Raw genomic sequence first — 23,999 nt, forward strand, 5'->3', positions numbered from 1 at the left:
TTTTGGCTGTTATTATTTGCCAGCTGGTTTTGTCACCACCAATGAGTCGACACCACCATGTCGGTTCTTCCATCAATTGCTCCTTCGTTGCTACATGCACGAAAAACTTCTGTCTCAAAACACGCGTCGCGTGACAGGTCGTTAACAGGTGCCGAATTGTTTCTTGTGGCGGTGGCTCCGTGTTGTTGCAAAAAAGGCAGTTTGCAGTTGGGGAAAGTCCTCTTATGTGTAGGATCTCATTTGTGCAGACAAGATTCAGACGTGCTCTTAGAATTAGATTCCGAGCCCATTTATTTGGGAAGATCTTTATGTAGTTTTGTAGTTCGTTTAATTTTCTTGTAGTGCTAGGAAGGTGTGCGCCAAGCCTTTGAGCTGAGGCTTGTTCCGTTGTCTTAGCCCAATCTGCTTCCTTCAGTTTTCTTAATATTCTACATGGATTGTGGATCAGTTCATCTTCATCTGAGGCAATAGAGTTCAGGAGACAGATGTTCTCTTTCTGTCAAGTTTATAGCATTTCAGATTTGCCTGAATCTATCTGGTGCTTGATCAGGCTGTAGATCCCATTGCCCTCGATCATTCTGCATTTTCTGTAGAGCATAAGTGTGTTGCAGGAAACTGTACATTGCATGGACTGAAGGCTCAGCTCGTGTCTTATCGCTACCCCAGAAGTCGAGGTTGGTAACTTGAGCACCGATCTCCAAAATGTAGCTTCAAGCTTGAGCCAGATGTTTTGTGAAATGGTCGGCATGGCTTCTGCTCCATATGTTGTTGCAGGCACAACCTTTATTTTGTAAAAATTAATTGTAGGCTTTAATGAGAATTTCCCAAATTTGCGGTCTATTACCTTTGCTTGAGCTGCTAGCTTTTTGATCTTGTTGAACATGATAGTTTGCATAGTTATTTCTGTCTTAGTGCTGTCAAGCTGCACTCCTAGGTACTTGAAGTCTTGGACAATTTCAAATTTAGCATCTTCGAGGGACCACTTAAAATTGATGGTTTTCTTCCTTGTGTTCTGTAGGATCATTGCCTTGGTTTTCCCTTTGTTGATTTCTAAAAAATGTTCCCTTGCATATTCTTGTAGGCCGTTAAACTGGCGTTGTAGGCCTACCGGGGTCTGGTCAAATAGTGTGAGATCATCTGCGTATAGGAGCCGTTCTATCGAAGAATTTCCCATTTCCGGCGGAAATGCCCGTGTGCTGCTTGTTTGAATCTGGAGATGGCCTATGTAGGCTAAGAATAAGGCTGACGCTAAAGGGCAACCTTGTTTCACTCCACAGGAAGTTGGAATTTCATCAGATAGCTCTCCCTCGCGACTCAGACGCACTCTCATCGAGGTGTTGTGGTGCAAGACTTGTATTGGGGCCAGTATGTCGTCCGGACATTGCCATTCTCTTAACTTTGTCCAGAGACGATGTCTTTCGATGCGAGCGAACGCTTGTGTAAAGTCGATGAATACCACGAATAGTGACTGACCAGACTGCAGGGCTCTGCTTTTCAATATGCTGAAGATTAGAATGTTACCTGCTGTTCCCGCATTTTTTTTGAAGCCCGATTGTAGGTGGTTGTTACACTTTGCTGTGGCTGCCCAGGCTTGGAATTTTCTTAAGAGTAATGACCCGAAGACTTTACCGATACAGTCTAGTAAGGCTATCGGCCGAATGTTTGCAGGATCCTTTATGTCTCCCTTTTTGTATATAGGAATTATTGTTGCTGAAGTCCATAATTTTGGTACCGAGCTTAATTCTGCACAGCGTCGAAAGACTTCACTGATGAAAATGACCCATTCTTCAGCATGTGCTTTAAGTTCAAAGTTGGTGATTCCATCAGGTCCGGGCGCTCATGAATTTTGAAGTTTCTTGATGATCTCCCGAATGTCATCTTTGTCTTCTAGATTGATCTACTGTACTTCTTGATGTTGATGTTTCACATTATTTTTGAATGTGACTGATTTGAACACTTCGGCGAAGTGTGTTTCCCATGTGAGTTGTGAAATGTTGTTGATTATATGGTTCTCCTCTGACTGTTCTGTTGATTTTAGTAAGGACCAAAAGTTTCTTGCGTTGTTTGTTGTTAGCGCTTTTGTTATATCTTCGGCATCTTGCTGATACAGTTTGCCTCGATGCACTCGTATCCAGGCTCTGTATTCTGATTTTAACGCTTTTTGGGCATTCTTCACATGCTCAATTGGCGTGAGTATAGTTGCATTTTTCATGGCTCTTCTATGCTCACGTCTTCTTAACACTATGTCACTGTTGTAAGTATGTTTTTTGATACCAGCTACGATTTTTGAACTTGTTTTCTTTTGTTGATATGCCACTAACAGCGGTTGGTAATCGACTACATTAAGCTCGGCTGGGTGTGCTGCGTATTTGTATCTTTGCGTAAGATTTTTGATTGTGGCTGTGCTGAGTTTGAGTCTGGTTCCTCTTGTATTAGTTTCGATGTCCATATTTGTGCCCTTGTTTTTTTCACTGATTATTGTCCAACTGGTTTCCAAGAGGTTGTAGTCACTGGCTGCTGTTCGACGCACATTAAAAGACGTGGTAGTACTTAGCAGTGATTTGGAGACAATATGTAGTCAATAGTCTCGCTCGTTTCAGCGCGTTCCCATGTCGGTATTCGATTTTGTTGTGGAAAGGCCAGATCGAGATTATGTAGGTCTCTTGAACGAGTCAGGTCAAGCCAAGTTTTACCTCGCTGTTCTACGGCTGTTAGATGTTTTTTTGTTCGTGGGCTCTTCTTGATGTTACATACGGCATTTAGATCACCGCATATCAGTAGCGAGGACGCTGACAGCTTGGAGATAGCTTCATCTATTACTTGTTCACACATGGTGATGAAGTTTTCACCATTGATTGCTGCTGGATTCCAGTATGCATTGATGACAATTATGGTGCTTTTTGGTTCTTCTGTGTTATTTTCCTGTTTCCATGTGACACTTACTGCCAGGAGGGACAGGTCTGCAGTTACGGTTCGGCCAATGGAGAGTCCACTTCCGGTACGGCATGCGATCAAGAGCCCAGACATTGGTCGCCCTAGATGTCCCTTGGCTGCTGGGGCCATTGTTATCTCGAAACCCTCTAGGGTTGGTGCACTTGTTAACCATGTCTCCTGGAGACATATGATGTCGTATTGCCCTAGGTTGACGTCTCCTGGAACTGTTAAGTGTGAATGCCCTCTGGTGTTCCACGAACAGAGTCGCACTTTGCGATGATGATTTTCATGTTGAAGTGTTGCTGGTGGATTGCACTCTCTGTCAATGGATTGCTATTTGTGTCAATGCATGGTAAGAGCTTTTGGTAGCCAGGCCCAAATTCCTTGTTTGTTGTCGGCCTGTGTGGGCATGACTTGAGGTATATAACTATTGTGTGTGGTTTGTGAGAAGTTTCTTTTTGTTTTATAGGATTTTTCCTGTGCCTGGCAATCTCTATCTGAGATGTCGTCATTTGCGTGATTTGATTTCCTTGAGGTTTCTGGGTTGTCTATTACTTGTGTGCTCTTTCTTTGATCTTCTTTACTACAAGATTGATTTGAGAGATTTTGCTTACTTTGTGGTAAGTAATGTCTGTTTTGTCTTTGTTCACGATAGTTCTGATTGTCTCTATCGTACGTTTTTGTCTGTGCAGTGTAACTGACGTTTTTCTTGTGTTTTTCATCCACTTTGTTCCTTTGTTTTTCTTCTTCTGTGATCGTATCTACATAGAAGCCGAGATTGTGGATGTCAGATTTGCTTTTATATATCTGCTTGTAAATAGTATAAGACCTTATGTACAAGAGAGTTGCCGCTTTACTCCTTTCATGCCATGGTTCAACTATGAGTAAATCATCTGATTTTATGTCTTTGAGATTTGGCACCTGGTGCAGTATTGCCATGACTGTTCTTCTGTTCAGCGTGAGCTCGTCTTTGTTGCTAGATCGTTGCACCATTTGCACGGTCCATTTTGATTCGAGGTATTCTTCATGGCGACTTGCATTGGTATCTGTTCTTGATCTGTAGCTGACTTTTTTCCTATTCAAATCAGTTTTATCTCTCGGCTTTATTTGAACGTTGCAATCGTCTTTTCATGTGTTTTCGTGTCGCCTGTTATTTGTTTTAATCGGCGAACCTTCTGTTTCAGAAGCGAAGCGTGTTGCTTGTGAGTCTTTCGCTAATTTTGCAGTCAAAGTTTTGGTTCTCTTATGATCAGTTGGTTTGTTTTTGTCGTTTTGTGGGGAGCTACGTGGTAATTTCTCTTCACTAGATTTATCACGGGAAGAGACTTGCACTCTCTTGGGTTTTGTTTGGCCGAAGACCTGAGCTAAACGGTTACGCCTTTCTTCCATAGTTTCGAAGTCTCGTTCCACATGTCGTGTCGTCATGTCTTTTCCTTTAGATGTTAATGGCATTTCGCTGTCAGATACTGATATGGTCTTGTTGTTCTTTGGATTGGGAGCATACACTGTGTGTGGCTCGTCGTCTTCATCTGAGTAAACACTGATGTTCATTAGATTATCATCTTTTAGGAATTCCGCTGCAGATTTCGGTGATTCTGCTTTCGATTGAGTCGTGTTGGCGTGAGTAGAATGACTGTGAGTGGCTTGCAACACGATACTACGATCAGCAGTGCTTACCAGGCAAACTTGTGCCTGCTTGTTGTTTTGCTTTGATGGCTTAGCTGGTTTCTCATTTGGAAGGGGAATCTTACCTGACGGCATTTTCTTGCACCTTGCCTGTGCTTTGTCAAAGATTAGATAGGCCGTTTCTGTAGTTCCACTGATGGTGATAGGATTGGTACTTTTTTTTTATCTAGCACTAGGAACACCTCAGGTGTATTCCCGTTGTCCGTTGGCATGTTAGTTGATTCACTTTCAGCACCTGATTTATCAGCGTGTTGTATTAGACTACTTTTTATTTCAATGTTTTCCGTTGAGTCAGTTGCAGGTGTTGTTTGAACACCTGCCTCTTTGGTTCCTGCAGTATCGTTCCGCTTGTTGGCCTGGATGTCTTTTTTTCCATTTTTGATGTTATTTTTTCTATTATCTGGTTCGCCAGTTTGTTTATTTTATTTTCATAGCAGATGTTCTCTTCTTAAGCTGCGATGAAGGCCTCCAGATAAATGACTTTCGTCAAGATCATGGCGATCGTTGCCTGTTGATCCTTTGTGGTCTCATTGAGCGTTTCATATAATTTGCAGAATGGATTTAAAGCTATTGAGATGGCCGACATGATGCTCAATAGGTCAGCTTTCTTTGATGGTGTTTCAGGCATCGGGAGGCCTGGTTGCATGGCATTGACCTTGCCTGCAATGTGCGAATGTTCTCTGAATCTGCGCCTTGGCGTTTGGCACCCATTGCTAAGACTGAGTGGTTTGTTTGCAGCGCTGTGTCTGGCACATTCTATAAAGGATCTCCTCTTCTCAACGCTTTTGTCTTGTTCTCTTTCTTCTTCCTCATTCAGATTGTTGTCCAGTGTTTTGTCGACAAAGGGGGCAGTGTTTACAGTCGTCTCTCATTCGCATGGTTGAGGTGGGTGTGTCAAGCCGCTGTGCATGTCTTCATTGGCATTGGCTTCCTCGTTGTAATACTTGTCATGTTGCTGCACGGGACTCACGGGCTGAGGAGGATTGGTGTCTTTGTTTTCTGACGTTGGTCGAATCTTCTCTATGACTGGGTCCAAGTCGATGGTGTCTTCTGATTTATCCGGCCCCCCTTGAAAGTGATTTTCCTTGCTGCGGTGTGTATCCGCAGGCCCTTTTCTCACCGTTGCTGCTTGGGACTGTTGTTGCGGCGAGCCCATGTGAGAAGCTTTGCTGGATTTGTTGGCGTTTGTGCACAACAAGTGGGATCTAGGCTGATTTTCCCCCAAGGCCCCACTCGGTGACTCCAAGGGAGATTTGAGTGGTGATGTTATTTGCAATGGCTTCACAATTTTCCCATCATCGAATTTCCCGTTTTTGAAGCATGGGAAATTTTCTTTGACGGCGGCCAACATTTCCGCGTCAGAAAGTTCTTTGTAATCTTTGTTTTTTGTTGTCAATTTTGCTTTTAAAAAATCTGTTAGTATTTGCATTGTGGTTTGTTTTTTTGTCGTTCCAAGTCTGGGTATGCTATTGTCTTTATTTTTCTTTTTTCTGTCTGATGTTTGATGTTTTAGGCCATTGATTTTTTTCTGGCTAAAACCATTTCTTTTTTTGTTCGTTCTTGCACTTTCTAAGTGCCCACTATGCTCTCTGGCTCTCTTTTTGATGTTGGGCATCTGAGAGTCTTTCTTGAGTGGTGTCTCGATGTTAATTGAGTCAGATGCTGTTGTGTTGTTTGTTTCAGGCGGGCCTTGGGCCGGCGTATGAACCTGAGCGGCAGTGCTCTGCACGGAGGATGACTCCGCCCCTTTTCTCGCCGAGGCCGCTACTGCATTGGGAGCCGCCTCGTCTGACGCCATGTCTGAGCTCGCAAGTGCGCTGCTCTCCGCCTTCTCGGCCCCAGTGACGAGTTTCTCCCTCGAACTTGACGACCGACTTGCCTCATGCCGCTCGCAGCCCGGTTCCATGTCAATGGCACCGCCGCGCGCCGCCCTCCCTCTGGAAGGCAACAGCGGGGCAGAAACCGGACCAACGGGCTGCGGCGGCGGAAGCCTTGCATTAGGCTCCTGACTCCAAGGCGACGCAGCCACGCCACCCGCGTCCAGCTCCCCCTGGGATCCGAAGCCTCCAGGTGAGCTGTGTGCATGTATGGATGGGCGGGTATTGATGTTTTGTTGTTCGCAAAGTGGCAGTGGTTTTTTCATACTGCTCAACTGATTGCTATAGCGCCCAATTTTGGTGTTGACCTGGGGGGCAGGCTTGGGGTTTGAAGTAGATATGCTCATTCCATACTGTGGTAGGCAGAGGGTTTTGCCTCCCTCAGGTTTGGGTCGAGAGCTCTGGAGACAACGCCCGTCTTCTTTCTCACACTCCTGAGTTTCTTGTAAAGTTCTCAATAACTTGGACACCATTTCTTTGTGGCGAGGGAAAGCAGGTGGTTTACTGCGGGACAGAGCGCTGATATGACTCGAATCACCCACTTTCAGATGTCCCCTCACCACTCACCACTTACCGTGGGTGCTTATCGATGCTTGTCGGTCGATGGCTGGACCATACTGTTGACTCACGGCAGTTGTGCGAGGGGGTGTCTCAATCCACCGTCACCTGACAGACCACGACAGACCACTTTTCGCCCACTTCTCCGCGCGCGCTCCGCGCTGCAAATGATTTCAAATAATCTCTGTAGGACTCTCCAGACCAGAGTCTCTGCCTCCTCTCAGGAATAGAAGTGGTAAACAGACTGCCACGACCACGACAGACCACTTTTCGCCCACTTCTCCGCACGCGCTCCGCGCTGCAAATGATTTCAAATAGTCTCTGTAGGACTCTCCAGACCAGAGTCTCCGCCTCCTCTCAGGAATAGAAGTGGTAAACCGCCTGCCACGACCACGACAGACCACTTTTCTCCCACTTCTCTGCTGTAATTATATAGTGCCTCCTTATTACGAAGGTTGGCCTAAGCCAATTCGCCTTACATGAAAAACGCGTTGCAAAGTTCTGATTTTTGGGTTTAACTTCGCCGCCATTTTAGGATTCATCCGCCATTTTGATTTTCATTTCTGTTCCATATTCTGAAATGGTGGTTGGTGTTTTCGTATTACAGTCGAGCTGACCAACGTTTGATTTCTGTTAATGTTTAGGTTGTCTACGAGCTGACTGTTTAAGCAAAGCAAAGAAACCTTGTGCTTCATATAAATTGCTATTCGAGTATTGTCTGCGCTCACAAGCCTCATCCTTATATAAACACTGAAACAATGAAGAATAAATGACAATCGTATGTTTTAGCTGAACTACATTGTAAAGACTCTTGAAACAAGGCTTACCCAGATCCGAGAACCTACACCACCATTGCACTGTCATGAAAATGTAAATTCATGTAGTCCTTTGCATAATATTGTAAAATCTGTTATGTGAACTAGGCACAACTCTAGACCACAAATTATTAACATGAAGCGAGGCTGGACAATATTGTAGGAAATGTATAAAAATGTCAGTGTTTAGATATCTGGTACCTCACTCACCTCACTGTGTTGGCTGGTACACGCTGCGAGGTGTTGGGGCCAGGTAGCTATCTGTTTTGCTTTGTAATAAAAGATACTTGTACCTTTTCAGCCCGTGATTGGTGTATTTCATTTGTGGTAATCAGCCTCGATATTTCGTTGTTCTTTCAGATGGCGCCCGAACAGGGACGCTCAAGATTGATGCCACCTGGTTAAAGAGAAGACGCGGCTATCGGACCGGGATCGGACGGTGAGAAAAAGGAGGCCTTTTGTATGAGACGCGATACCTTGACAGTACTGCACAATCCGATGCCTGGACGGTGAGCATGTGGTCCGAGAGGGCATCTTGACGAGGGTCCACAGATCGAGATGGGCAGTTTTGCCGAAATCACCAACCACGAGGGTCCTTTGTCCTTTGTAATCCGATCGGACCTCCTTAGTCCTTTGAATCAGGTGAGTCGTGCTCGATTCCTAAGTATCCTGATATTTGGTTGCAGTTTTGTATTCACGAGCACAAACAATGCCAGGTAACACCAGTAATCTGACATGCAATATCTGTGTGATGTGGGATCATATATGGAATGTGCGCTAGTGACCACTCTTATGATAACTCAGCAATATAATATCTTCCTCAAAATAAAATGACAAAATTAAGGTGAAAAGATGGGTGGCTGCAGAAAAAACACCTCCCACAGAGCTTCCCACAGAGTTCTGTACTTGATACTTGATTCGTTGAAAGAATGGGAGAGTTATCAAGTCCCGCGCTCAAGCCCTATAAGATACAAAGTTCAAAGAAAAAGGCAATGTTGCCAAAATCATTCGAGAGAAAAAGATCCAAAAGTTCCAGAAGTTCTTTTTAATATGATGTACAGCCGACACGTGTTTCGACCCCTGGTCGTTTTCAAGGCTGTTTTACATAGTAATTAATTCATGAAGATATACAGAAAGATACCAATAAGCATAGAAAAAAGAATATTTTGTTTTCAATACATTGGTTCCAAAAATTAAAGAGCATATGTTAATTATTCATAAGTACATGTATCAAATGTGAATCAAAGGTTGGATGGACATAAGAAAAGGTTTAAAAAACATAACATATTTGAGTCAGACCATTGAGTCAAGATGAGTCAGGTGGGTTCGGGGTGGAGGGGAAGAAAATGTATACACATGTGATAAGTGTGCACTATCTTTGATATATGATTGCATCTTAAGAACATAGGGTTTAAGTGCTTCGTCTAAGTATTGAGAAAGACCATCCGTTACCCATCCTATGCCACTCATTATTGGTCTTACTGATGGAAGTATATTGTATTTCTTGTGTATCTTAGGTAAAAAATACTGGAACCTGGAAGGGACAAAGAGAACAAGGTGAGCCGGGTGCTAATAAAGACAATCAAAGCAACCATATTATACTCACCAGAGTTACCGCTCCCCTAGGCATCTTTCATCGGCGTTCCACCTCTTTAACGCTGCACCTGTGGGAGGAAAGAACACTTGTTAAAGACATTTATTTTGCTTTTACCAGACAACGCTGGGCAATACAGACTCTTACCCATGCTCAACCTGCAGCACTTCAGGTGAACTCTTCTAGGATTAAGCTTCAATACAAAAGAGACAAAAACGAGGGAATAACAGACAATTGAACTCTATAGACATTATACTTACGGCTCCCAGCCATTTACCACAGAGTCCAACATGTCTGGAACTCACCCAAAATCTTCAAACCAGTGAAGCAACTGGAATTCTACGCGCCCCTGTGCTCGGTGCAGGATGGAGAGCTCATTATTACAAACAATAAGGTGAGACAACAAAAGGGGAATATCGGGGTGCTTAGAGGGAAGTGTTTCCTTGCATCCACTGGGTGGCTAATTCCCCTCCTCCTGCTTTTAGGAAACTACTTTTACGAATCAAGCAGATGAAGCTAGGAAGGCCAGTCCAGTCAGCCGTCTCTGCACTACGAATAACACTGGTGGAGACCTTAGCAGTCCAGTTCCAGTCGACGCCCCTGTGGGAATCAGGTGAGCGTTACAGAACGCGAAGCCCATCTACAAATCCCCACCCGGGCGTTATGGAGACCTCAGAAACTGACCAACTGGCCCAATTATTAGGGAAACTTAGAGCGGAAGTGCACTCTGCCCATCAAGAGACTAATGCCCTGAGGAGAGAACTGATTGTGTCAAAGGCGCGCACTGATGATCTTGCTAGGCAATTGCTGCAAAACCAAGCTGGGCAAACACCCCTACCTGGACTTGGGGGGAATCCAACCCCTGTTTCATCGAGCAATCCTGTGGAAGTGATTTTACCAGGAACTATCCCTTTAGCTCCACCTGAACGCTTTGCTGGGGACCCAAAAAGGTTTGCAGTGTTTATGAATCAATGCTGCTTGCACTTTTTATGCAGACCTGGAGCCTTTCCGATTGACCAAGCCAAAGTAGCCTTTGTATTATCATATCTTAGTGGCAGCGCAGCAGATTGGTCCATTCCACTAGTCAACCAGGATGACCCCCTTCTCCGGGATTTTCAAGGTTTTCAAATGACCATGGAAAAACTATTCAACAGATATTCACAGGGACAGGCCCTGGATAACGAACTCTTATCCTTACGACAGGGTAACCAGAATCTGTTAACCTATATCGCAACTTTCAATAGGTTGGTGGTGGAAACCAGATGGCCTGAGGAAAAGCGAGTTACATTATTTCATCGTGGACTTCAGGGAGAACTCAAAGACGTCTTGGAAGTTGTGAACCCACCTCAGGATTGCGCAGAGTATATAGACTTAGTGGTCCAGCTAGACCATCGACTCCAGAATAGAAAGGCTGACCGAGCCAAGTTCGAGAATCGGGTATTACTTAAGCCCAACGTTGCCTCCAAAGGGACTGATGCATCTGAACCTATGCAGATCGGGGGGGTTAGAGGACCCTTAACGCACAAGGAAAGAGAAAGGAGACACCAGATGCAATTGTGTCTGTACTGCGGAACTTCAGGACATTTTCTACGGGATTGCCCTGCAAAACCACCCAAGAAGGTGGTAGGAGTTGCTGATAAAGGCCAAAGAGAACCCGATTCGGGAAACGACCATGCCCGACAAGCGTAGAGGTCCGCTTGCCGAGCTTGAAGAAGGACACTCAGACCTTGCACCTCATCATACCAATGGTCCTTGTTGATCCAAAGCAGCCATCACGTATGCACGCAGTAAGTGCATATATTGACAGTGGGGCCATAGGAAATTACATGGACCACGATTTGGCTTCAAGGATGAATCTACCTCTTTGCAAGAAGACTACTTCGGATGTCATCACCACAGTCGATGGAACTGAAATAGCCTCAGGGCCCGTAACTCATTCCACTAAAGAGATGACACTGTTGGGTCAAGACGGGCATCGAGAAGCTATTGTGTTTGACTTAATCAAGGCCCCGCAATTCCAAATCATTCTGGGAATGCCATGGTTAGAAACACATAACCCTTGTATTGATTGGTGAGAGAAGAAAGTGACCTTCCCGGATTGTGCACATACCTGTTACCTGAAAGAAACTTTGAACAAAGGCCTGGCCACAGTTACTACCCCAGTCGCGCAGTTACCTCAGGAATATCAAGACTTCAAGATGTTTTTCAAAAAGAACAGGCAAACACATTACCGCCTCACAGACCATACGATTGTCAAATCAACCTCTTACCAGGTGCACAACCTCCTTGCAGTAGGATCTATGCCCTTACTGAGCCCGAAAATCTTCACCTACGACAATACTTCGATCAATACCTTGCTAATGGCTTCATTTGGCCATCCAAGTCTCCAGCATCCTCAGCTTTATTCTTCGTGGCTAAAAAGGAAGGTGACCTTAGAACGTGTATAGACTACCGCATGTTAAATCAGATTATGGTTAAAAACCGATACCCCTTGCCACTGATCCCTGAGTTACTAGACCAAGTAAAGGACGCTTGCATCTATACCAAGTTAGATCTCCGAGGGGCATATCATCTGGTACGTGTAAAGAAGGGGGATGAATGGAAGACTGCCTTTCGCACCAAGTACGAATTATTCGAATATCAGGTGATGCCCTTCGGGTTGTGCAATGCACCAGCAGCCTTCCAGTACTTTATGAACGATATCCTTCGTGAACTCATTGACGTCTGTGTTGTTGTATACATAGACGATATTCTAGTGTACTCCTCCTCAGAATCAGACCATGTTAAGCACGTTCGTGCAGTCCTTGAGAAACTACGCCAGCATAAGTTATATACAAAATAGGAAAAATGTGTTTTTCATACTACAGAAGTCAAATTCCTTGGATTGATCCTGACTCCGAAAGGGGTCCGAATGGACTCTCGAAAGGTGGACACAATTCTCAAGTGGCCATCACCCAATTCAGTTAAAGGGGTACAAAGCATGCTTGGATTTGCTAATTTCTACCGCAGATTTATTCCGGACTTCTCACATGTGGTACACCCCATCACAGCACTTTTGCGAAAGAACAAACGCTTCTTGTGGACTGAAGAGGCTGAAAGAGCCTTCCAAGAATTGAAATTGAAATTCACATCTGCGCTTGTCTTAAAGCATCCACGCCCCGAACTTCCATATATAGTGGAAACCGATGCATCCAGTTTAGCCATGGGAGCTGTCCTATCCCAGAAGGATCCAGAAACTGGTCAACTTCATCCAGTAGCATTTTGGTCTAGAAAGTTCTCGGCACCCGAGTTGCACTATGCGATCACTGATAAAGAATTGTTAGCCATCAAATCAGCCTTTAAGGCTTGGCGACATTATCTTCTCGGTGCCAGGCATACCATTACTGTAATCACAGATCACCGGAATCTGCAGTATTTAAAAACAGCCAAGGCCCAATCGTCGCGTCAACTTCGATGGGCATTATTCTTTGCCGAATTCGATTTCATGATCACCTATCGACCAGGTTGTAAAAACGGCAAGGCAGATGCATTATCCCGAATAGGAATGGGAGAAACATATTCCAACCCGGAACCGGTGCCTATAATTTCAGAACAAAGAATCCTCGGCATAACTACGCTACATACTTTAGAAGACATTCATTTCAAAATCCAACAACTTTTCGATCCAGCAGCCCTGCAGGACTGGGTAAAGAAAGGCCAAGACTATTCTGTCATCAATGATATACCTTACTATCAAGGGTGTTTATTTCTACCACACAAGGAACTACAAGAACTAGTCATCTCCAATTATCATGATGCTCTGATGGAAGGACACCCTGGTATCGCAAAAACCGAGGCTAAAATTAAAAGACAATTCTGGTGGCCCACCTGGGGAAAAGATGTAAAGTCGTTTGTGCTGTCTTGTGGTATCTGCACCCAAAACAAAAGCCAGAAGAAAAAACCAGCTGGCCTTTTACAACCATTGGATATTCCGTCTACACCATGGCACACTTTGTCCTTAGACTTTATTACTGATTTGCCTCCATGCACTGGATTCAACAGCATTCTAGTTATCGTGGATCTTTTTTCCAAGATGGCCCACTTTATTCCTTTAAAAGGATTACCTTCCGCTTCAATTTTGGCCAAGGAATTTCTCTAAAACATTGTGCAAATCCGTGGATTTCCTTCCATATTGGTCTCTGACCGAGGTAGTCAATTCATTTCGCAATTTTGGAAGAAATGTTGTCAATTGGCGCAAATCGGCGTAAGGTTATCAACCAGTCACCATCCCCAGACCGATGGTCAAGCGGAGAGGACCAACCAGACTCTCGAACAATACCTACGTTGCATGCTACACCAAACCAAAAGCAACTGGAAGGATATTTTTATGGATTGCTGAATACGCAGACAATGGGCCTCATTACGACCCTGGCGGTAAGGGGTTTACGCCAGCGTTAGCTGCGCCGACCCCTTACCGCCAATTACGAGGTCCCTTAGCGCCATGGAGGTTTTAACACCCGCTTTTAGCGGGTGTTAAAATCCATGGCGCTAAGGGACCATGGAGTTAATTACGCCACCGTAATTTACGGTGGCGTAATTAACGCCTTCCCCACTCCCATTATGCCCTATGGGGCAAAAATGGGAATGGGGAAGGGTAAATGGGGATTGGGGACTTACCGCCCCGCCAAGGTCGGAATGGGGCGGTAAGTCCGCCAACCACCATGGCGTAAACATAGTTTACGCCATGGTGGTAAAGTCACGGCCCAGGCGGTAACTTACCGCCTGGGTCGTAATGAGGCCCAATAACTCAGTACATTCAGGAACCGGACAGAGCCCCTTTTATACTATCTTTGGGCATCATCCTCGGACCTCAGAACTCGACTCGCCTCAACGCTTAGAAATGCCTGCAGTAACTCACCTGCACTCTACTATTACACAAGCCTTTAAAGAGGCATCAAAACATTTGAAACAAGCAAAAGAAAAATGCAAGGAAAATGCCGATCAACATAGAAGTGACACTCCACCATACCAGATTGGGGATCAAGTTTGGCTGGCTACAAAACACATACCTCTGAAAGGAACTCAAACATTTAATCCTCGCTATTTGGGACCTTACACCATCAAGGCCATTATCAACCCGGTGACCGTCAAATTGGAATTACCTTCTAATATGCGGATTCACCCTGTCTTTCATGTCTCACTTCTAAAACCAGTTCAAGCTGGGACTAGATTAGCCAAACCACCTGACCCCGTCCTCATAGATGGGAAACCTGAATTCGAAGTTAAAAACATCCTGGACTCTAAGATGGTTAAATCAAAGCTTTTTTATTTAATCGACTGGAAGGGCTACAGACCACAAGAAAGGTCATGTGAGCCTAGTGACCACGTTCATGCACCTCGATTGGTGAAGAAATTCCATCGGAACTTCTCAGACAAACCAGGGCCAGGGGGAAGAACAACTTTGGGAGGGGCCTTGGGGGGGAGTGCTGTCATGATGCCTACCTCCGGGCATCCGGACCCAGCCCAGCAGCCTCGGGAGCAGGCATCCAGACATTTATTGAGACCCCAGCAGCCCCAGCTGGGGGCTATCTGGGTTCAGTCCTGGTGCCTTAGGCACCAGGCTCATAATAGACATCAGTCCTGGTGCCATAGGCACCAGGCTCATAAACATTAATTCCCTCCTGCAGACCATGCTGCAAATGAGTCAAAGCCCACGTGAGGCCTGGATGGGACTATTTTATTACAGGGACTATTTTTTACTCGGGTGTGGTTCTGGGGAACTTCTTACCTGGGACTATTTAAACCACGCCCGAACAGCAGCCCATGCTTCGCGTTATTCTGCACTTCAGCAGCATGACGCTCACTGTGCCTGTAGCATCCAGTCCTCTGCCACGCCTGCCTCGAACCTGGACACCATCCTAGAAGAAAGAGAAATAAGAACAAGAACTTACCTTTTAATCTTCATCTGTTCCCGATTTAGCCGCACTTCAGAATTGGAAAAGACACGTCGGAAATAGAAGCATTGCATCGCTAGCAGGCGCGCCGCACCATACTCACCAGTCTACAACTCCCCGGTTCAGCCATGCAGCCATCATTTCATCACGGCATCCGTGGAACCTGGAAGGGACAAAGAGAACAAGGTGAGCCGGGTGCTAATAAAGACAATCAAAGCAACCATATTATACCATATTATACTCACCAGAGTTACTGCTCCCCTAGGCATCTTTCATCGGTGTTCCACCTTTTTAACGCCGCACCTGTGGAAGGAAAGAATGCTTGTTAAAGACATTTATTTCACTTTTACTGGACAACGCTGGGCAATACAGACTCTTACCCACGCGCAACCTGCAGCACTTCAGGTGAACTCTTCTCGGATTAATCTGAAATACAAAAGGGATAAAAACGAGTGAATAACAGACAATTGAACTATATAGACATTATACTTACGGCTCCTAGCCATTTACCACAGAGTCCAACATGTCTGGAACTCGCTCAAAATCTTCAAACCAGTGAAGCAACTGGGATTCTACGTGCCCCTGCGCTCGGTGCAGGATGGAGAGCTCATCATTACAAACAATAAGGTGAGAAAACAAAAGGGGAATATCGGAGTGATTAGAGGGAACACATTAAACAAGTGTTTCCTTGCATCCACTGGGTGGCTAATTCCCCTCCTCCTGTTTTTAGGAAACGACTTTTACGAATCAAGCAGACAAAGCTAAGAAGGCCGGTCCAGTCAGCCGTCTCTGCACTACGAATAACGCTGGTGGAGACCTTAGCAGTCCAGTTCCGATCGATGCCCCCGTGGGAATCAGGTGAGCATTACACATACCACATTTGGATCAAAGTAAGTAGATCTTCCACAATTATTTTGGTTGGATTGGATTTCAAGGGGGTGTAGCAGTCAGGTGTATTCAAATGTGTCATAGCCATAGAAATGTAATCTTTAGTATTCAAAACCACAATATGTCCCCCTAAGTCAGCCTCTTTAATTGTAATAGATTTGTCTTTGGCCAGATTTTCTAAAGCTTGTACTTCATCCCTTGTGAAGTTTGATCTATATTTCTGCCTCTTTTTGAGGTTGTTGTCCAAATAGTAATGAATATCCTTGGTGATTGCTTTGTGAAAAGTCTCTATCACATTATCTGTGCCTAACTGAGGTGTAAATTTGGACCTTGTTTTGAGTTCTTTTACTGGCAAATTTCACGGTCTCACTTCTACTTCCTTATTTAGAGATGTTAGGGTTTCAGTATTGATAACATCTGTAATAGAATAAGTGCTAAGGAGGTTCAAGGTGATCTTGGGCTGAAAGAATTGTACCTGAGTAGAAAATAATTTTTTCAATTTCAGTTTCCTCAAAAATTTGAACAAATCAATTTGAAAGTTAATTTTTGGAACCAATGTATTGAAAACAAATTATTATTTTTTCTTTGCTTATTGTTATCTTTCTGTATATCTTTATGAATGAATTACTATGTAAAACAGCCTTGAAAACTACCAGGGGTTGAAACACGTGTCGGCTGTACATCATATTAAAAATAATTTCTGGAACTTTTGGATCTTTTTCTCTTGAATGATTTTGGCAATATTGCCTTTTTCTTTGGAATTTGTAACTTATAGGGTTTGAGCGCGGGTCTTGATAACCCTCCCATTCTTTCAACAAATCCAGTAATCTGACATGCCTCTAGTTCCCCTGCTCGAGGAACTAGAGGCATTTGGGGAAATCTCAGGATTCAGGGTGAACTACGGTAAGTCTTCAGCATTACCGATAAACTTACCAAGGTGACATAGAGACACTCTGAACCCCCAACTCCCCATCCCATGGGCCAACGCCACACTGGAATACCTGTGGGTCCAGATCCCTAAAACTAGCGCTCTGATCTACAAATACAACTTTCCGCAGTGCTCAGCGCGGACCTGAAACAGTGGAACAAGCAGGAGATCTCCTGGCTGGGTCGAGCGGCAGCGGTAAAAATTAACTTGCTCCCCAGAGTGTTATATCATTGCCACGCACTCCCAACCCGTATTCCAGAGGAGGACCTCCTCTCCTTGCAGCGGGAAATTATGAAATTTATCTGTGGTGGAAAAAGATCTCGCATCGCAAAGAAAATAATGACCCAGAGTAGCCAACTGGGCAGACTGGGCGTCCCGGATATTCCTAGATACAGGCGAGCGGCCCGACTCGCGCACGCCTTTGCCTGGACTCTCACCGAAGATCGTCCGTGCTGGCTGCAGCTGGAAGAGGCATGGTGCAAGACTCCCCTGTCCGACTTGCCGCATATCCAGTGCTGGCAATCCTCCTCCACCACAAACCCACTACCAGCAGCATGCAATACGGTGGCCAGCTGGAAGGCCGCAGCCGGGAAATGGGGAACCAAAAGTTCACTAGGCCCACTGACCCCAATATGGGGCAACCCAGGCTTCTTCCCTGGCCTCTGCAACCGCAGCTTCACCAAGTGAGGGGAAGGTGGTCTCTACAGGATCTCGGACTTTCTGGAGGAGGGCCATCCCCTCTCGTTTGTGGACTGCAAGGCGAGGTTTAACATCCCAGAGGAGGAATGGTTCCGCTACATGCAGAAATGGTCTGCCTTTTTCAGGGCATTATTCTGCGGAGATAGACAATCTTTGGAATTTGGTCGACCAGCGCCACAGGAGGGGTCGCCGGCATGTACTATATACTGTAAGTACGGCATTTGTAGTATAGTATTCAACAATATATGGCACAGACAAACTAGACAAGCTTCCAAATTTCGGTGGCCAGTCAATGGTAGCTTTGAGATTGCCCGATTAAAGTATTTAGAGTCCATATTGTTAAAGGTAAAAAGCTAGACCTGCAGCATTTGATGCAATTCAGAACTGGAAATGAGACGCTATGCAGCAACTTAAGAGTAAAGAGAAGCATGCACATCGTCATATGTCAAATTCAGAAAAAGCATTTTTGTATGATCAACAAAAACATTCAGAGTCTGTTAGAAACATGAATAGTGCTTTTCAACTTGGTGTACAGAAAATATATCTGTCTAAAGATTTTCATGTCTGAGATGAACTAATTGATAAACTCTTAAATGAACGTAGGCCTGGTGCCACTGCACCACCTCCTTATGTACCATTACCTGCTGTCTTACCTCTTACCGCTGTTGTACCTCTTCCTGTAGCAATTACTGTTATTCCCGTTGCTCCTTCGCCACCAGTTATTGCTCCTCTTCCTATTGTTGTTCCTCCTCCTGTGCCGCCACCTTTACTGATTGTTACTATTCCAGTAATTCCGTCTTTATTACCAGCGGTAGTGTCTCCACCATCTGTTGTACAGGATCTGTCTACTCTATCTTTCCCAAGCGGTTCTGCTTCACTTGTAGGTGATTAAGGGGCGAGTGTTTATTTATTTATTTATTTATTCACATTTGTTAAGCGCACATCAGACCGGAGGCATCGTGGCGCTGGTTACAGTGTTTCTTACACGCATTTGTGCCCTTGGTTACATTGGCAATGGTTATGCTTTAGTACATGTGCATAGAGAGCACAGAGGTGGTCAGGTGCACAAGTTAGTTGAAGAGAGAAGTTTTAAGTTGTTTCCGGAAGGAGAGGAGGGAAGATTCTGCTCTGAGGTTGGTGGGCAATGCGTTCCAAAGCTTAGGTGCCAGGTATGGGAAGCCTATACCTCCTGCCCTGGATCTATTGATGCGTGGTATGGTGAGACGGTTGGCGTATGTGGATCTGGTGGGTCTTGTGGATTGGGATCTAGACAGTGTGTCAGATAGGTAGGAAGGTGCTGTGAGGTTGATGCATTTATGCGTTGTGGTGAGTATTTTGAAAGCAATCCTGTCCTTAACTGGGAGCCAGTGGACGGCTTTCCTTGCTGAGGTGATGTGCTCTCTTTTGGGTATGCTGAGTGCTGCTCTGAGGGCATTATTTTGGGTGGTTTGGAGCCTTGCTAGGTTGTTCTTGGAGGTGCCGGCTAGGAGCGCGTTGCAGTAGTCCAGTTTGGCTCCAATAGTGGCTCTTGCGATGGACAGGCAGTTTTCTTTTGTTAGGAACGGTTTTATAGCATTGATGAGTTTAGTGCTCAATGCCGATGCTGAGACGATTGCGTTTACTTGTTTATCCATCGATAGGGTGGCATCTATGTGAACTCCTAGTGTTTTAACTGATGATAGGACTGGGATAGTGCAGTTGTCTATGCTAAAGTTAGTGTAGAGTGGGTTGAGGTTGGCAAGGGTGGGCTTCTGGCCTAAAATGAGGATTTCAGTTTTGTCCCCGTTCAAGCAGAGTCCGTTGGTGGCCATCCAGGCTTGTATGGTAGAGTAGATTAGTTGGAGGGAGGTGGAGTCTTGATGATAATTACCAGTCAGGGGCAGGAGTATCTGCGTGTCGTCAGCGTAGTTCGTGTATGTGATCCCCATGGCGTCCAGTTTGTCGAATAGGGGCTTAGTAAAGAGGTTGTATAGCGTAGGGGCCGTGCAAGAGCCTTGAGGAACCCCACAATGGATGATGGATGGTGCAGCGTGAGCTGTGTTTGAGAAGACTTTCATAGCTCTGCCTTGTAGGAAGGAGGTCACCCATGAGGCCGCGTTCTTGGAAAAGTGTGCTGCTTGTGTTAGATGATTGGTGAGAGTGTCGTGGTCTACCAAGTCAAATGCTGCTGATAGGTCGAGGAGGAGGAGGAGGGCAGGCTTGCCCTTGTCGAGGATGTTAGTGATTTCATTTTTTAAGTCTAGAAGGGCAGTTTCGGTTCCGTGTCCCTTACGGAATCCAGATTGCCTTTTGCCTAGAATTGCGTTGGATTCTAGGTAGTGTTGGATCTGTATATGTGCAGCTTTGTCAAGTAGTTTTAGAAGGAATGGGACTGTGGTTATGGGGCGATAGTTGTTAGGGTTTTCGGGGTCAAGTGTGGGTTTTTTTAGGAGGGGGCGCACCCAGGCCTCTTTGAGGGTGTCTGGGACTATGCCTGACCTGAATGATGCGTTGATGAACGCAGTGAGGAGAGGAGCGAGCTGTTCCGCACATTCTTTGATGATTTTTGGGGGGCATATGTCACCCTTACAGAGTGAGGGTTTGAGATGTTTGAGGATGTTGATGACCTCGGTTTTGGTGATTTCGTTGAAAGTGAACTTGTGTATGTTGTTGGCTTCGACACTATGTTTCATGTGTGTGTGTGTACTTTGTTTAGGTAAGGAGTTGTAGTGGTGTGATATCTTTTTTTGGAGGAGGTTAATTTTTTCTAGCATGGCTGTTTGTATGCCTGTGCACCATGCCTCGTCCTTGATGATCTCGTCTGGGCAGGTGGGCGGTATGGTTAGTTCTTTAAAGATACAGAATAGCTCTTTAGATTGAGAGTTGGCCGCCGTGATGCGTTGGTTGTACGCTTCGGATTTGGCTCGGAAGATGGCCTCTTTGTATTTTTTGGCTATGGTTTTGAATATATCTTTTGTGTTGTCGCAGGGATTACGTTGCCAGTTCTTGAGCGCTTGACGTTTGTCTGTGCGCATTGCTTGGAGATCCTCTGAGAACCATGAGTTGGAGTGGAAGGATTTTTTCTCTTTTTTGCTTTCTAAGGGGGCGGCAGTGTTGACTGCCCTTGTGATAGAATCTTTAAATATTTCCGCGAGTGTATTAGGGTCTGATGAGAAAGGGGGCTTTAGACAGGGCACGTTGAGTAGTGCACTGATATTAGCTGCTGTGAGTTTTTTGGCACTTCTGGCTAGAGTAGACGCAGCTTTGGTGGGCACTCTACCGCTTACAGTGCATGGGATATCGAATAGGATGAGGTTATGGTCTGTCCATGGGAGGCTGGTGTTGGCGGTGATTACTATGTCGCAGTTATGGTCAGAGATCCAGTCTAGGGTGCGCCCTTTGACGTGAGTGGGCGCTAAGATTTTTTGAGAGAATCCTTTGAGTGTTGAAACAAAGTTCGTGACTCGAAGTACAGTTGCTAAAGATAAGAAGAGATAATTGTTTGCATGGGCTAAGCAATGTATAGAGAAAGGTGAAAAATCAACTGTCTAAGCTACACTTCTTAATCTAGAAAGTATTCCTGAGGAGAACGTCTTTATTGAGGGGATGGGAATACATTTGGCTGTAATGTGGAATTATTTGACGGATATAGATGTCCCACAAGGGTTGAGGGATTTGAATGCTTTAGCTTACTCAAGGGTTTCTGCGGAGAAAGTATATGAGCATGTTGAGATGGTTTTTGAGTTAAGAAGGGAGTTAGAACGGTTCCAGAATGATGAAATAGATGGTGATAGAATGGCCGCTTTGTATGTGCAGAAACGGTCCCTTCCTCCTTGTAAGTCAACGAGTGAAGAGACGCAAATTTGCAGGATAAATGCAGAGGAAAGCGTTACAGATAATGGTAGAATACCTGCAGGATGAGTGTATAAAGAAAAAGATTTGTTGTCCCACAGAATTGATGATTATTTATGAGAGCCTTTGCGCCCGATACTGCTTCCAGCACTTTAGCGCTTGATCTGGCTTTATTGCTCAACAAACGTTCAGAGTCGCCTACTACTCAGTTGCCTATGACAGAGGTTTCTCCAACATAAGTTCCTAAAGTTGAGATTACAGCTAATGTCGCAGCAGGTATAGTAGCTACTACTATTGAGCTCACTATGTATCACAATTTGTTCACGTCCTGTTATCCAGACAGGAAGTGAACACTATCAGACAGTCAATTCCAGACATTAGGAAACATCCAAAAGGGTTTTTACAAAGAAATAGAATCTGTCTTGCATTCGTCAGTTTTCACTTTGGGAGATATAGATTTGTTGTTTCCTGTGATCCTACCTGCTGATTTATGGAAACACATTAGGACTGTAGACAATCAAGCAGGATTGGGTGACACATGGGTTAATTTGGTGAGGATAGATGGAGAAAGGAGACCTGGTAAGAGACCACCATGAGTAGTAGCAAAATTTAAAACTTTGGTTCCCGAGAGGATTGTTTGGGACAAACTCACTGCTTGCACCCATGGAAAATCTGAAGGTTCTACCAAATTCTTTAATCGGTTAAAACAAGTATTCTCAGATTTTAGCGGACAGGATTTAAGCACCGAGTCAGGGAAAAAATTGTTTGTGGATGAGTTTGTGCATGGATTGTTGCCTGATATCCAGTCACAAATCATGACTTCCGAAAGTGCTTGACAAGCTAAATCGCCGTCCGAAGTATTGCATATGGTTCAATATTACAAAATAGTTACAGGGACTAGAGGTGGGAATACACAGTTTCGAGGTCAGTTTGTTCCACAAAGTAATTTGCAGTTGGCTCCTGTACACACAAACCGATGTGCTTATTGCAGACAAGAGGGTCATTGACGAGCACAACGCTCGATCCTTCAGCAGAGGTCGAATTACACATATGGTGTCATGGGTAGACAATCCAGAGGCCTCCCTGGGGTGGGGGGTCCTGGTAGAAGCCAGTTCACTCAAAAGCCACAATCATTCTCGCAAGATAATCAACAACCTAGTATAGATAGCAGAAATATTTTCGATATTCTTTCAACTGCCTATCTTTCTGAAGATCTTGTCTTCGATGATATATTGTATTGTTAGGACAGCCCGAAACAGGGTCTGGAACCGATGCCTAATCCCGTCAATCAGACAGGTCCCTATGTTGAAATGATGGTGGGGAATAGAAAGCATCTATTTTTGATAGATACAGCAGCACAGAAATGTTCCGTTGATCATTCACGGGTTTCAGACATCCCACTGTCAGGGCAGAATAACGTTACTGTAGGGTTTTCTGGCACGCCAGTGGTTAGTCTGGTTTCTCGGCAGTGCCGCTTTCACTGGGGCCATTGACAGATCCCTGTCCATTTCTTCTAATGACGAATTGTGGTGAGAATTTTTTGGGGTTGAATCTGTTGAAGGAATTAAATGCGGTAATTTATTGTTCTTCGGATGGAGTACGTTTTACGGTTTCACCCCAGCAATCTTCTATCTCACAGTTTTTGACTAGATCTTTGCCGCCTGAATTTAGTGACGTTCCATCGTGTTTATGGGCGGTTGACGACAATGATGTTGGTGTTTTACAAATTGAGCCTGTTAAAATTGTTTTGAAACCAGTAGTTAAGTTGCCACGTATTCCACAATATAAGATTTCAGTTGTTGGTAAGTAAGCTTTGAAGAGTATAGTTTCTGATTTTGTACATCGTGGGGTAATTGAAGAAAGTGCAGGAAGTTTGTGCAATAGCCCGATTTTACCAGTGTACAAGAAAGGGCATGATCCCTTTTCGTTTCATTATCGATTTATGCGCTATCAATAAGGTTGTTGCTCCGCAATTTCTAATTGTGCCTGATGTAACTACGATATTAACAATGATCCCAGCTTCTGCTACTCATTTCAGTGTGGTGGATCTTAATAATGCCTTCTTTAGTATTCCCATACACACGGATAGTAGATATTTGTTCACGTTCACCTTAGGGGGATGCTCGTTTACATTTACCTGTGCACCACAAGGGTACACGGAGAGTCCAAGAATTTATAGTAGGGCTTTGAAAGAGCAGCTCGACACACTTGAGTTGCCTCCCACTTGTACATTGTTGCAATACATTGACGACCTTC

The sequence above is a fragment of the Ambystoma mexicanum genome, chromosome 2q (assembly GCF_040938575.1).
Source record: "Ambystoma mexicanum isolate Mex_15411 chromosome 2q, UKY_AmexF1_1, whole genome shotgun sequence".
In the NCBI taxonomy this organism is placed as follows: Eukaryota; Metazoa; Chordata; class Amphibia; order Caudata; family Ambystomatidae; genus Ambystoma; species Ambystoma mexicanum.